This window comes from Physeter macrocephalus, chromosome 16 (assembly GCF_002837175.3).
Source record: "Physeter macrocephalus isolate SW-GA chromosome 16, ASM283717v5, whole genome shotgun sequence".
In the NCBI taxonomy this organism is placed as follows: domain Eukaryota; kingdom Metazoa; phylum Chordata; class Mammalia; order Artiodactyla; family Physeteridae; genus Physeter; species Physeter macrocephalus.
In genome coordinates, this window is record NC_041229.1 from 97866715 (window position 1) to 97881691 (window position 14977).

Genomic DNA, 14977 nt, shown 5'->3' on the forward strand with positions numbered 1-14977 from the left:
CGAACCCGTGTCCCCTGCATCGGCAGGCGGACTCTCAACCACTGCGCCACCAGGGAAGCCCACCAGGCACTTTTTTCATTTTTCTTCTCTGAGGTCTCCTGGAGGTCATTCCATCCAGCCTTCATCTCTGGGTATTGTCAGAGGAGTTTAGCCCAGTTTTGTAGCCTCAGGTAGAAATACTTCTGCTATCTTGGGCTTTGGTATTGTTAAGGAGGGCCCAGGCAATCCTTCACTGTGTTTTGAGAAAGATGTGACTAGGATACTGTTCACTGAACTTCTTTGGAAGGGTCCATGGGAGACACTGTCGATTTAGAGCAATTATGCTCTGCCTATGCAACTGGTGTGTTTATCCTTCAGGGACCCTGTGCATTTTGTAATCCATCATTTTTCTCTCTTGCGTTGATTACCGGGAGGCTCTGAGCCAACTTTTGTCCCATCTGTCGCAAGGGCTCCACAACTTTCATCTTACTTCTATCCCTTTGCTTTCCCTCATGTTTCTTATTTCCAATTTATTTGATCTTCCTCTAGTGTTTGCATTTTTATAAGCAGCCTTAAATTCTTCTGGCAAGAAGATAAGTTGTAGATAAATAAGTAAAATAAACATTTGTGGGTAGGAAAATTCAGAGAAAATGAGTTCTCTCAGGCAACAAACCTTGATAGGACTCAGGACTGCCACAGTATGGCATGGATTGTGTTAGAAAAGACAATGCCCCTTTGAGTCACCTGGCCACACCTATGGTATGGATAAATACGTCAATGGATATATGAATTGCAACTAAGCCATGAAGCTCAGGAATCAGTGAATGAATGGTAAAGCAGGAGTCTAGGAACGGAAATTCTTTTTTAACTTAGTTGTTGAAAAAGATTAGACTCTCCTACAGGAGAAAAACTCAAGTGACCCAAAGGAAGTGATTCATAGGGGATGAAACCAGAGAATGGTGACAGAAGGCTAAAGATGGCGTCCCAGAGGGAAAGCGGGAAGTGCCAAGCAGGAACTGCAAAAAATAAAAATTAAAAAAAAAAAATCCACATTTGTCGAAAGGCGAGTACATAAGCCGTCCAAACCAGGGTCACAAGCTCCCAGCAAAGTGGCTAGAATTTCTGCTGATGAATTGAAGGAAATTTGCAATAAGGAAAAATACACCCATCTGAAAAGAAATCCAGTTCATAAGGTCAGCCCAACCCAAAACAACATCAGTGAACAGGAATTTCATTCTCTGAACAATACCAATCTTAGCGCTGCAGTGGCCAACTCATTCCCTTCCAAAGGGCACACAGTTCACACCTAGTTTTGTACTGAAAATTCTACAGAGAACTTTTGAAAAAAGTGCTGCGCCCTCAGGAACCCTCAAAAAACGTGATTCTGTTTTTCCTCGTACAGCTGTATGGTAGCACATGTCCCCTTTACTATGTTAGCAATTGCCAACTTCACTAAAACTGCACAAATGGGGGTAGTGAAACTGCCAGTTACCTCATACAAAGAAAGTCTCTCAGGGAAGGGAGACAATGTCACATTGTAATAGTTTACATTTAAGTGCCCATAGCCTTTTACAAGGAGAAATAAGTAATACTGACCTCTTATAGATATGATCATCATAATAAGTATAATAGCTCCTACCGACATGGTGCTTACTATGTGCTAGACCCTGTGCTAAGCATTTAATACATATTAACTCATTTAATTTAATCCTCATAACACTTCTCTTGAAGGTAGTCACGTAAGATAGCCCTATATAAGCTTTCCCACGTTCAGAATGTCTAAGTGTGTATGTACGTCTCATTGCCATACACTAGGTCAGAATTTCCCCTGAGCCTGAATATTTATGAGCTCATTCCTTGATCAAGTGGGGTAAGGACGTACCAGATGGCCGATTCATTGAATTCCCACTCTGTGCCTGCGCTTTGCTAGGTGTACGTTATATCATGGAATCCCTAAAACAACCCTTTGAGGTGCTTTCTGTTATTAACTCCATTTTACATTTGCAGGAACAAATTCAGAAAGGTAAGCTACGGTCAGTGCCTTGCTGAAGATTACACAGCCAACGAGTGGCAAAGTTGGAATTTGATCCCAGAATTGTTAAGCTTTAGAATTTTAGTTCTTAACCAAGATTCTGTATTGTCCCTCTGCTAGACTCCATTTGAGGGGGTGGGTGTCCCAACTGCTTTCAGGTGTATTGGAGCCTCCAGATTTTCAGCTGACTGGTCCTAAGTCATGGAGTTGGGGGCATCTGCAGCTATTTTTGCGGGACATCCTAACAAGAAGATGCACTGATTCCACCATAAGAAACATACAGATGAGGGCCATGCCCTAGGGGTGGAGAAGCCCCAATATAGAAGGATCTGGGCCTCCGATGACTTTGAGGAAGAGAGCTGCTACACTGGGGTGGGGAAAGAAACTCTTCTCTTGTTTAAACCGTGCTGTTTGGGGGGGTGGGAGGCAGGTCCAAGAGGGAGGGGATATAGGTATACATACAGCTGATTCACTTCATTGTACAGCAGAAACTAACACAACATTGTAAAGCAATTATACTCCAATAAAAACAAAACAAAGCAAAACCAACAAGAAAAACCCCATGCTGTTTGGTCTCTGATACCTGCAGATGGACCAAACTAATATACCCTCTAAAGGTTAAACTACTTATTTTGATCATCTCCTCTTCAATGTCAATGTCCCATTGTAAGATTTTTCATTTAAGTCCCAGCATATTGTACATTTAAGTCCCTCCCTGTGGAGGAAGGAGGGATGCCCTGGGGTTATGGGGAGAGCCAAACACATGACACCTGACACTGGACAGATGAGACGGACAGCCGTTTATTAGTCTGTATACTCACGGTCTAGAGGAAGGGGATACTGCTCTGTGCAGTACCACATGGGGGCTGCATTCGGGAAAGGAGTGAATTCCCTGGGGGCTGCAGGAGGCAAGTTTTGTAGTATCAAGAGAGTGAGGTGCCCCTTGGTTCCTTAGGGAGGATATGACTGGCATGTTTGAATAATTCCATGGGCTGTCAGGGAATTGAAATCTGCTACTCAGGAGTAAGCAAGCATTGCAGGTGGCACAGTGGTTAAGAATGTGACTGCCAGTGCAGGGGACACAGGTCCCAGCAGCCCTGGTCCAGGAAGATCCCACATGCTGCAGAGCAGCTAAGCTGTGGGCCACAACTACTGAGCCTGTGCTCTAGAGCCCACGAGCCACAACTACTGAGACCTTGTGCCACAACTACTGAGCCCATGCGCCACAGCTACTGAAGCCCACGGGCCTAGAGCCCATGCTCTGCAACAAGAGAAGCCACTGCAATGAGAAGGCGGCACACTGCAATGAAGAGTACCCGCTCGTCGCAACTAGAGAAAGCCTGCACATAGCAACGAAGACCCAACGCAGCCAAAAATAAATAGATTTATAAATTTATAAATTTATAAAAAAAAGAATTGCACTTGGTTCATTTGATAAGGAGGGCTATTTGGCTTGGGGGGGCAGAGTGGTGAGGGGACCATGTGGTTAGGCCATTTGAGGACTTCCCCATTTTACCAGCTGTCAAGGCAGCACATAATAATAATATTAATTTACATCACACTACTGAAACGTAATGGATCAGAGCCAGGCTATGGAGCCGCTCTTAAAGCAATAATATGGCTCCTAGGGCTTCAGTGTAAGCTGATTGAAAGTTTTAAATAGAAATAAAGATGTGTTAATTAAATTAAGACTTGATCAGATAAGAAAATGGAGCATTTCCTGCTCACTCAAGCACAGCCCAGGAAGACTCGGTCAACATCCTTGTAGGATTTCTGGTCCCTTGCTGTGGAGATGCATGAATCTGATTATGAGAGCCCGATGCCATTGAGCTTTAAGTCCTTGCTCTCCACAGCAAGTGTTTTACTATCCATTCATTCCTGTATTCAACAGATTTATTCAACAATTATTATTTACTGAAGGCTTCCAGGCTCCAGGCACTGTGATTAGGCGCTAGGTATACCATGGAGAACAAGAAGGGCGTCTGGTCCTTGACTTCATGGGGCTTCTAGTCTAGTCAGGTAGACAGACAAAAAACAAAGACTCAAATAAATAAATGATCTGAAGGAAAACAAAAAACAGGCTTCTTTAAAGAAACTAGCAAGACCTACATGATTTGACTCCTGTCAACCTCTCCTGTATCATCTCATGCCATTGTTCCCTCCTCCCATGAGTTCCAGCCCACTGGTCCTGTTTTCTCTCTCTCTCTCTCTCTCTCTCTCCCCCTTGTTTGTTTCTTATCTACACTTGTCACAGTTTATAATTACAGTGATTTTTACCTTTTCTTTTTCTCCTATACTTCTTTTTTAACCATCAACCTCGTTAGAATGTGAGCACCTCCAAGGCAGCAGTGGTGTCTATTTTTTTTTTTTTAGCGGTACACGGGCTTCTCACTGTTGTGGCCTCTCCTGTAGCAGAGCACAGGCTCCGGACGCGCAGGCTCAGCGGCCATGGCTCACGGGCCCAGCCGCTCCGCGGCATATGGGATCCTCTAGGACCGGGGCACAGACCCGTGTCCCCTGCATCGGCAGGAGGACTCTCAACCACTGCGCCACCAGGGAAGCCCAGTGGTGTCTATTTATACTTCTTTGCGTCACTGTCACTAGCATACTCTTGGCTCTTAGGAGGTGTTTGAAAATCATTTGTCCAATGAATGAATACACAGGATGACCTGGATGGGGTTGGAGTGGATCAGGGCAAAGGTCTCAGTTTTCTTCCTCCACTTTGAATCTTCTCAGCTTCACTTGTCTCTTGTTGTACCTCTGCGTGGCGCTAATGATCTCACATAGGTGTAGCCTGACAGTATACTGCTCCTGTTCTGTACCTCACTTCTCTGGCTCCCTGCTCTGGTGTCACCCTGTTGGAACCACCAGGAGGCTTCTCAGCACCCACGCCCACATGCAGCCTAGAAATACAGGCGAGTTAACATCCCCGGGGCTGAACCTTTGAGCGCCGGGAGGTAGGAGCCACAGGATAATATCTCCCCTTTGCCTGCCTCTGAAGGATGGTCCCAACACCTCTAGGGGGTGTGGTCCTGCAGATTAAGAGATCAGTTGCATTTGGAGATGGCCAGCATATCCACACACTGGCTCTTCCTCCTTCCCTGCTTCTCTCCCAATTCTCCCTTCCTGCTCCCTGGGATTGTGTTCCGTATTAAAAGAATAGCCCAGCAGCTTTTTGCCCTGGGTTTCATTTTCTGGGGAACCTAGCCGAACACGGAAGCTTCTTTAAAAATGTGATATTTGAGCTGAGATCTGTCAGATGAGTAAGATGCAAAAACAGGCGCTTCTAGTTCGCAGCTCTCCCCTCTCCTCTCCTCCCCAACACCCACGCCGCGTGGACCTGCCCTGCGGGGCAGAGCCCTGCTCATTGAGGACTTGGCATCGCTCGGAGGCACAGCGGCCCAGGACGACACACAGGTGAAGGAGCTGAGGCGGCGCCTCGGCTCCCGAGGCTGGTCGTGCTCAGCTTCGCGTGCAACCGGTTTGGGCATCAGGAAAACGCCCCAAACGAGATCCTGAATTGCCTCAAGTACGTCAGACCAGGCAACAGGTTCGAGCCCAACTTCATGCTCTTCGAGAGGTGGAGAAGCGCGAGGTGAATGGCTCGCAGGCGTACCCGCTCTTCGCCTTCCTTCGCGAGGCTCTGCCCACGCCCAGTGTCGCCGCCACTGCCCTCAGGACCGACCCCAAGTTCATCACCTGGTCTCTGGTGTGTGGCAAAGAAGTGGCCTGGGCCGTGTGCCTGGGCGCAGGTATAGCCGCTGCATTCTGACCATCCACATGGAGCCTGACATTGAAGCCCTGCTGTCCCAGGGCCCAGCTGTGCCCAGGGCACCCCTCCTACCCCTGATGCTTGGCAGTCACAACACTGACCTCTGGGGATTTCATCTATGAAGGTGTTACCTCTAAACATGCATGGAGGAACCCCTGATGTCCAGGAAAATCCCCCGAGATGGGTGCTGGTCCTGTTCATCCCAGGCTCCCCTTTCCCAGACCACAGTTCTGCACTAATAAAGTGATGAGTATCAGCAGAAAGAAAAAAAAAAAAGAGTTAGGCAAAGACAAACAAACAAACAAAAACCGAACAACCCCCTCTCCTCCCACCCCACCACAAAAGCTGGAGGGAGTTGGGGGCCGTTGGTTTCTAGGCAGACAAAACATACATCCTAAGGCAGAGGAGAGGTCAGAGAATTGGGAACTGAAATGCCACTGTGCCATTTTCTGGGGTGAGGGAGGGGTGAATGGGGCAAAGGAGAGATGATGAGGTGGTGAGAGCTCAGTTCATGCAGCGGCTTGTAGGATTTAGGTTTTGTTCTAATGCAATGGGAGCCATTGGAAGGTTGAAGCAGGGGCATGGTGTGATCACATTGTAGTTTATTTAAAAAGACCCCTTAGGCTGCTATGTGAAAAATAAACCATTTTTTCATGTTGGAGAAGGGGCAAAACTTGTGAGGTGGAGACACCAGCCAGGAGTTTCTACAGTAGTCCAGATAAGAAATGATCATTGCTTGGACCAGGCTAGGAGCAGTGGAAGTGGAAAAAAAGGGATTCATTTGAAACATAGTTTTGAAGTACAATCCTTATGACTTGGGTTGGATGGGGGAGGGAGAACGGGGAGAGAAAGGAAAGTATGGCTCTCTGGTTTCTGATTGGAATGGTGGGCAAGAACGAATGAGTGCAGATTAGAGAAGGTTAAGAGTTTAGTTTTGGAAATGTTAGCTTTGAGATCTCTTTACATTATCCAAGTGGAGATGTCAAGTAGACAGTTGGGCATATGAGAAAAAGTGCTCAAAAGAGAAATCCAAAATGAAGTTACACATTTGGGAGCAGGACAGGTTCCTTAATGTGCAGAACCCAGTGCAAAGTGAAAATGCAGGTCCCTTTGTCCAAAAATTATTAAGAATTTCAAGATGGTGGCAGCAGAGCATAAAACCAAGCTCAGGGAACTGTAACATGGGGTTCTGTGTGATTGTACAGGTTAAAATTGATGAAGCCTATAGGGGGTATTGAAAGCCAAGGAAATGGATAAGGTTACTTAGAGAGAGACTTAAAAGGATGAGGAAGGAAAACCCAGGACTTGACCTTGAAATTCTGTGTCTATGCCGAACTCCAGATGCCTGTTCCAATTGTCTATTCAACATCTCCACTTGGATATCTAATAGACATCTCAAACCAAATGTCCCAAACCCAACCCTGATTTTCACCCTAAATTTCCTCCTAACAGTCTTTTCCAACTCTATAAATGACAGCTCCATTTTTCTTGGCACTCAGGCCCTAAACCTTGAATCATCTGGTCACTCCTCTTTTTCTCACCTCCCATACCCAATCTGTCAACAGACCCTCCCATCAGGAGATACTCACAATTTTCCACTTTTTATTATGTCCACAACTGCCTCTCTGGTCTGAGCCGCCTTCTTCTCTCACCTAGATTGTTGCAGGAGCCTCCCACTCCTACACTTCCCTCCTACACTCTGTTCTCAGCACAGCAGCCAGGGTGGTCCTGTTAGAGCATCGGTCTCATTAGGCCACTCCTCTGCCCCACTCTATTCGCTTCCCATCTCACTCGACAAAACTGACTGCCAGGCTCTTTATGACCTGTATCTCCACCTCACTGCCTCTCAGTGTATCTACTTTGCCCCATCTCTTTCTGCTCCAGTTGCCATGGCCTCACTGCTATTCTTCAAACACATTAGACTCTCTTCTGCCTCAGAGCCTTGTGATCTGTTTAGAAAGCTCTTCCATATAATAGCATTGCTTTCTCTTCCACTACCTTCAGTTCACTGCTCAGATGTAACCTTATCAGACCAGCCCTAAAAAACAGCAGCCCGCCACCACACCTTGGCTCTTCCAATCTCTCTTAACCTGCTTTATTTTCTTCTGTAGCTCTTATGACCATCTAATGCAGTGGTCCCCAACCTTTCTGGCGCCAGGAACCAGTTTCGTGGAAGACAATTTTTCCAGGGATGAGGGGTGGGGAGGGTGGGGAATGGTTTCTGGATGATTCAAGTGCATTACATTTATTGTGCACTTTATTTCTATTATTATTACATTGTAATATATAATGAAATAATTATACAACTCACCATAATGCAGAATCAGTGGGAGCCCTGAGCTTGTTTTCACTTGCCACTCACTGATAGGATTTTGACATGAGTCTGCAAGCAGTTGATTTATTGTGGTCTCTGTGCAGTCAGACCTCTCTGCTAATGATGATCTGTATTTGCAGCCGCTCCCCAGCGCTGGCATCACCGCCTCAGCTCCGCCTCAGGTCATCAGGCATTACATTCTCATAAGGAGCGTGCAACCTAGATCCCTCGCATGCTCAGTTCACAGTAGGGTTCGCGCTCCTATGAGAATCTAATGCCACTGCTGATCTGACAGGAGGCGGAGCTCAGGCTGTGATGCGAGCGATGGGGAGCGGCTGTAAATACAGATGAAGCTTCGCTCGCTCACCCACCGCTCACCTTCTGCTGTGTGGCCTGGTTCCTAACAGGCCACGGACCAGTACTAGTCCATGGCCCAGGGGTTAGAGACCCCTGATCTAACGAACTACATATTTACTTGTTTATTTGTTCATTGGATCATCTTCTATCCAGTAAGAATAGATGCTCCATAAGGAGAAACTTTGTGTCTTTTGTCACTGTTGATTCCCAACACAGAGTAGACACTCAAATATTTGCTAAAGGAAGGAAGCAAGAAAAGAAGGCCTCCGACATTTCTCATTTAGGTAGAAAAGGAATTGACTAGGAGACTGAAAAGTGGCCATGGAGGTAGGAAAAGAGAAACCAGAAGCAGGAAGTATACTAGAAGCTTAGAGAGAAAGCATTTTTAAAAATTGTGGTAATGGGCTTCCCTGGTGGCGCAGTGGTTGAGAATCTGCCTGCTAATGCAGGAGACACGGGTTCGAGCCCTGGTCCGGGAAGATCCCACATGCCACGGAGCAACTGAGCCCGTGCACCACAACTGCTGAGCCTGCGCGTCTGGAGCCTGTGCTCCGCAACAAGAGAGGCTGTGATAGTGAGAGGCCCGCGCACCGCGATGAAGAGTGACCCCCGCTTGCCGCAACTAGAGAAAGCCCTCGCACAGAGACGAAGACCCAACACAGCCAAAAATAAATAAATAAACAAATGTGGGGTTTAAAAAAAAATTATAAAAAAAAATTGTGGTAAAAATACATAACATAAAATTGACCATTTTAACCATTTTTAAGTGTACAGTTCTGTTAAGTACCTTAACAGAATTAAGTACTTTCTTATTGTTCTGCAATCATTACCACTATCCATCTTCAGAACTTTTTTCATCAGAGCTGAAACCCTGTACACATTAAACAGTAGCTAACTCCTTATTCCCTCCTCTCCCCCCAACTCCTGGCAAATACCATTCTACTTTCTTTCTCTATGACCTTGACTACCCTAGGTACATCATATAAGTAAAATTGTATAGCATTTTTCCTTTTGTGACTGGCTTATTTCACTTAGCATAATGTCCTCAAGGTTCATCCACGTTATAGCATTTTCCAGAATTTCCTTCCTTTTTAAAACTGAAGAATATTCTATTGTATGTATATACCACATTTTGTTTATCCATTCACCTGTCAACGGACACTTTGGGTCACTTCTACCTTTTGATTATCATGAATGCTGCTACTATGAACATGGGTGTACAAATCTCTCTTTGAGACCCTGCTTTGAAATTTGGAGGGTATATACCCAGAAGTGGAATTGCTGGATTATATGGTAATTCTATGATTAATTTCTTGAGGAGCCACCATGTTGTTTTCCACAGAAGTTGCACCAGTGCACAAGGGTTCCAATTTTTCCATACCCTCACCAACACATTATTTTCTGTTCAAAAAAATTTTTTTTAAACATAATAGCCATCCTAATGGGTTTGAAGTGGTATCGCATTATGATTAGAGGAAAGCATCTGAAGACCAAGGGAGTGGTCAACTATGTCAAGAGGTGCTCCAAGATCTAGTTAATCAAGACCGAGAGTGTCTATTGGATTTGGCAATGTGGAGGTCGCAGCAACCCCAGCAGAATGATTTAGGGTCACCAGATGGGAGCAGGCAGAAGAGTGGATGGGTGGTGAAGGAGAAAGATGGCTTGAGAAGCTTGGCTATGCTCAGGAGTGGAGAAACATTATTTATTGAATGCTCACTATGCTCTGACATCATATAAGATGCCTAAGTTGGAACAGAAGAGCCCACAGATGTGGTTTCTATCTTCAGGGGGCTGACAGTCCAGCAGAGAAGAGAGACAGTCAACAAATTTATTCAACTTCAATTTGATAAGTGCTAAAAACATAAGTGGAGGGTACTGTGTGCATATTACAGTAAATATGGCACCTGAGGAAGGGAAGGGAGGAGGCATTTCTGAGGAAGTGATGCTGATATGGATTACAATTTGATCTCCCCTGTGGGTCCATCTTCAGGGAGAGAATGCCCTGGTCCTGCTGACATGGGCATTTGGGTCCCCATGGAATCCCTTAGCATTGTGTGTCACTTCCATCACCTGGCTTCTAGAACCAGCATATGCAAATGGAAGTCATTTATGTGGGCTCAAATTATACTGGCCACATGCTCAAGTAGGAACTTAGCCTCCCCCACTAAAGTAGTCCCAAATAACGCCAGAGAAGTACTTCACCCACACTCTCAAACTAGCCTGTCAGTCTGCCTCTTCTTCATCTTTGACTCTGGCTTCTATTTGTCCAAATCCCCTACCCATGAGACTAGTTGATGGAGCCTCAGTGTGGCCGAGGTTAGAGGGTCTCAGTGTGAGAATACCCACGTATGTGCCAGTGCCTTCTCCCCGGCCTTCTAACACCACCTGTCATCCAGGTGAGGAGCAGGGCTAGGTCTGGGTGGAGGTACTGAAGTGCAATGTCCTCTACCCGTACCCCAAAGCAGCAATACTCACGCTCATAAAGTCTCTCACTCAGGTTTTCTGTCTACTTTCGGTCCTGTTCAATTCCAGTTCAAGGGCCAGATGGGAAGTAGACCTATGACCTTGGGCAAATTACTTAACCTCCTCGTGCCTAAATTTCCTCATCTGCAATATGAAGACAATAAAAGTACCTATTTCAGCGAATTCCCTGGCAGTCTAGTGGTTAGGACTTGGCGCTTTCACTGCGGTGGCCCAGATTCAATCCCTGGTTGGGGAACCGAGATCCCATAAGCCTCACGGTGCAGCCAAAAAAAAAAAAAAAAAAAAAGTACCTATTTCAGATTAAGTGAAAAAATTTAGATAAAGTGCTTTGCATCGTGACTAGCATGTAGTAGGTGCTCGGTAAATGTTAGCTTTTATTATTACTTTTACTGGTATGATTATGTACTGGAGAGTTTGGTCACATTAAGTGTCTGAGCCCCAGCTCAGCTATCTGAAGCTCCTGTTTAAAGTCAACTGTTTAATAAATTGGCATTCTAGTTTTATCCATCAGTGTCATAAGCTTAAATAATGTGTGTCTGATCCTAAGAGCTAAAGCTGAAGCGGACAAGTTCTGGATTCTGAACAACAAGGCTGAGGACAGCTTTGGCCTGTGGTATGTGCACCAGAGGAATAAGTCTTCTTGGGAGCCAGCTTGCTGCCCTCCCTGGATATGCCCAACCTCTCCATTATTTTTCCATTTGAAATTCCTGCGTTCTAGAGCCACCCCTGCTTTTTATATTCCCACCAGAAAAGAATGTGTTTTTAAGCACAGTGGGGCCTACACACCAAAGGTTTCTGCTTCAAGAGTTTGGGGAGATCTTCCCCTTCCCGCGCCCCCTGCCATCTCCCTTGCTTGACTCGGTGGGCCTCCTCTTCTCTTCCTTAGCAAGGTAATGTGGTGCTGAGCGCCAGAAAACTCCCAGGGAAAACCCACTGCCAAGATGCAAAATCAAGGAAAAAAATAGAAGCGATGATTTTGGACCAGGCTGGCATAAACTGTGAGCCTGGTCTGCCATATTTACTTTTTCTTAATCTAAAATAACAGAGATAACATGCACAATGGCCTTTCTAACTTGCCACTTTTCCCTTATCTTTTTTCCCTTTGTGAGCCCAAGACATCATGTTCTTTCATACAATCCCTAAAAAAAAAAGAAACCTTTGGCCATTCCATTCCCCGCTGCCCATGGAGAAGAACAGACTCTATCTGATATTTCAGCTGGAAGGCAGGGTGGCAGATTCTTTCCAATGGGGTGGCGACTTCCTCCCTACTTTCAGAACACACCCCTTCCCAAAAATACGCCCTCCTGAGTGAGCAGTACAAAGGGAGCAGACCCAGCTCTCAGCGTCAGCAAATGCCCACATCCCTTCCTTTTCCTTTTACACCCAGTGGCCTGGGAATGGCACATGAGCTTGGGGAATCCACACCACATATCTGTGTGTAGCCCCTTTAGGCCTGGAAGTGGCCTTACTCTCATCTCTCGCCCTTCTGGTCCATCTTCCAAACCAACCGTCATAGTGATTGTCCTAAAACCGAAATCTGACCATTCCATCTACTTAAGAACTTGCCATGGCCTTTTGGTCCACAGCAAGCGTTCCCAAACTCCAGCCTATGCATGGGTCTGTGCATGGTTGGCTATAAAAGAATAGCCATATTTTAAGATGTAGTTTCTAGAGTTTGGGATAGGACCTGGGAATCTGTATATGTTCGTTTGAATTCTTTAGATTGTAAGTGACAGAAAGTCATTTCAAACTAGCTTAGGTCAAAAAAGGAATCCATTATTTCCTAGGAAATTCAGGGGATAAAACTATCTCAATTATATATGGGGGACTTCGACTGAGTGATGACATGGAGAGGTCAATATCATTGAAAGAAGAATTTATTACTTACATTTCCAGAGAGCAAGGGTTGTGTCATGCCATGCAGGGTCACCTAGGGAAGCACGAGTTTTGGCCAGAAAGCAGAAAAGAGCCAGGGGAAGGTGTAGACCACAGCCTTTATTGGGGTTTCTACAGGAAAGGCAAGGCAGGGTAGGGTAAACAGCTTAGGACTGGCTGGTTTGAATAATTCTGCTGGGCTTTGGGGCATAGCAGCTGTTCCTAGCTGTCTGATATCTGGCCCTGGGTTGATCTGAGGCAGGGGAAATAATGGCTTGATGTGTAAGAGTTAGACAAAGGAGGTGATTTCAGAGCATGAGCTCTGGATCTCAGAGGAGATGTAAACAACTTCAGCTGTTAATTTGTCCCTGTGACTAATGGATGCCAAATAGACAAATACAGAATCGAAACAAACACAGAACAAGAACTGGCTTCGGCAGGAATGGATGTAGAGCTGTGTTGTACACAAAGCAGACACTAGCCACATGTGACTGTTGAACACTTTAATGTGGTTATAGCCAAATTGAAATGTGATGTGAAATACATGCTGGCTTTCAAAGACGTAGCATAAAAAAGAGAAAACTATCTCATTAATGATCTTTTATGTTGATTACATGTTGAAATAATATTTTGGAAATATTGGATTAAATACAGTGTAGCATGGAAATTCATTTCATTTGCTTCCTTTTACTTTTCCCAACATGGACTCTAGAAACTTAAATTGCATATGGCAGCTTGCATTTATGGCTTACATTCTATTTCTATTGAACAGCACTGATCAAGATCAAATGATGCAGGGCTTCCCTGGTGGCACAGTGGTTAGGAAGCCGCTGCCAATGCAGGGGACATGGGTTCGAGCCCTGGTCAGGGAAGATCCCACATGCCACGGAGCAACTAAGCCCGTGTGCCACAAGTACTGAGCCTGTGCTCTAGAGCCTGCATACCACAACTACTGAGCCTGCATGCCACAACTACTGGAGCCCGCGTGCCTAGAGCCCGTGCTCCACAACAAGAGAAGCCACTGCAATGAGAAGCCTGCGCACCACAATGAAGAGTAGCCCCCGCTCGATGCAACTAGAGAAAGCCTGTGGGCAGCAATGAAGACCCAACGCGGCCAAAAATAAAAGAAATAAATTTAAAAAAACAAGATAAAATGCTGTTCTCTCTATCTCCCTCTAGGTTTCCATAATTTGACTCTGCTCCCTTTTGATATATTTGGAGTTCATTCCCTCTCAAACTGTCTTCCTCTGTGTGTCCATGGGAAGATGGCTGATGGAAGCTCCAGGCTTATAACATTCCAGCTTCCTAAGGCCATCCAAAAGAGATTCTCTTTCTTCCATTGTTCATACATCAGTCTCTGAGAGAAACACTCACTGACCCTGCTGATGTCATAGTCAAATCCCCTTAGAATACTTCTGTCCAGAGAAAATTTCCTATGTCACCCACTTGGGTTTCCTGAGGTACAGTTTGTACCCCCTCGTCCCCATGCTTTTGCATGTGCCAGTCCATCAGCCTGGAATACCTTTCCTTCTCATCTGTCTGGCTAATGTCTAATTTAGCCAGATTCTTCATGATCTAGCTGAAATGTGAAGCTCTACTATCTCGATCATAGCACTTATTGCTTTTCATTGTAATTTTTTGTTTTCCTCTCTGTCTCCTCCACTGACCTCTGTCTCCTCCACTGACCTCCTCCACTGCCTCAAAGGCAGGCTCTGTCTCCTATTCTTTGATTTGGCCCCAACAGAATAGTGGGTGCTCAATAAACATTGGTGAAATGACGGTGAGCTTGTTCATTGCAAGCAATGGGCAAAAGATAAGGGTTAGTTATCTACTTTATATTATATATTGGCTTTGTATTGCTGTGTAATGAATTACCACAGATGTAGAGGTTTAAAACAATACATTTATTATCTCACAGTCCTATGTGTCAGGAGTCTGGCATGGCTCAGCTGGGTCATCTCCTCAGGATCTCATCAAGCAGTAATCAAGGTAGAAGCTGGGCTCCATAGTCTAAACTGTAGGCTCCACCAGGGAAGAATTAATTTCCAAGATCATTCAGGTGGTAGAATTCATTTTCTTATGATTGTATGACTGAGGTTTCTGTTTTCTTGTTGGCTGTAAGCTGGGGCTACTGTTTACTAGAGGCTGCCCTCAATTCCTTGCC

General features: G+C 45.4%; 1 pseudogene; it reads left to right on the top strand.

Annotated features, from left to right (window-relative positions):
* Positions 1-5905, top strand: part of LOC102995177 (glutathione peroxidase 1-like) — a 6385-nt pseudogene extending 480 nt beyond the window's left edge.
* The last annotated feature ends 9072 nt before the right edge of the window (positions 5906-14977 follow it).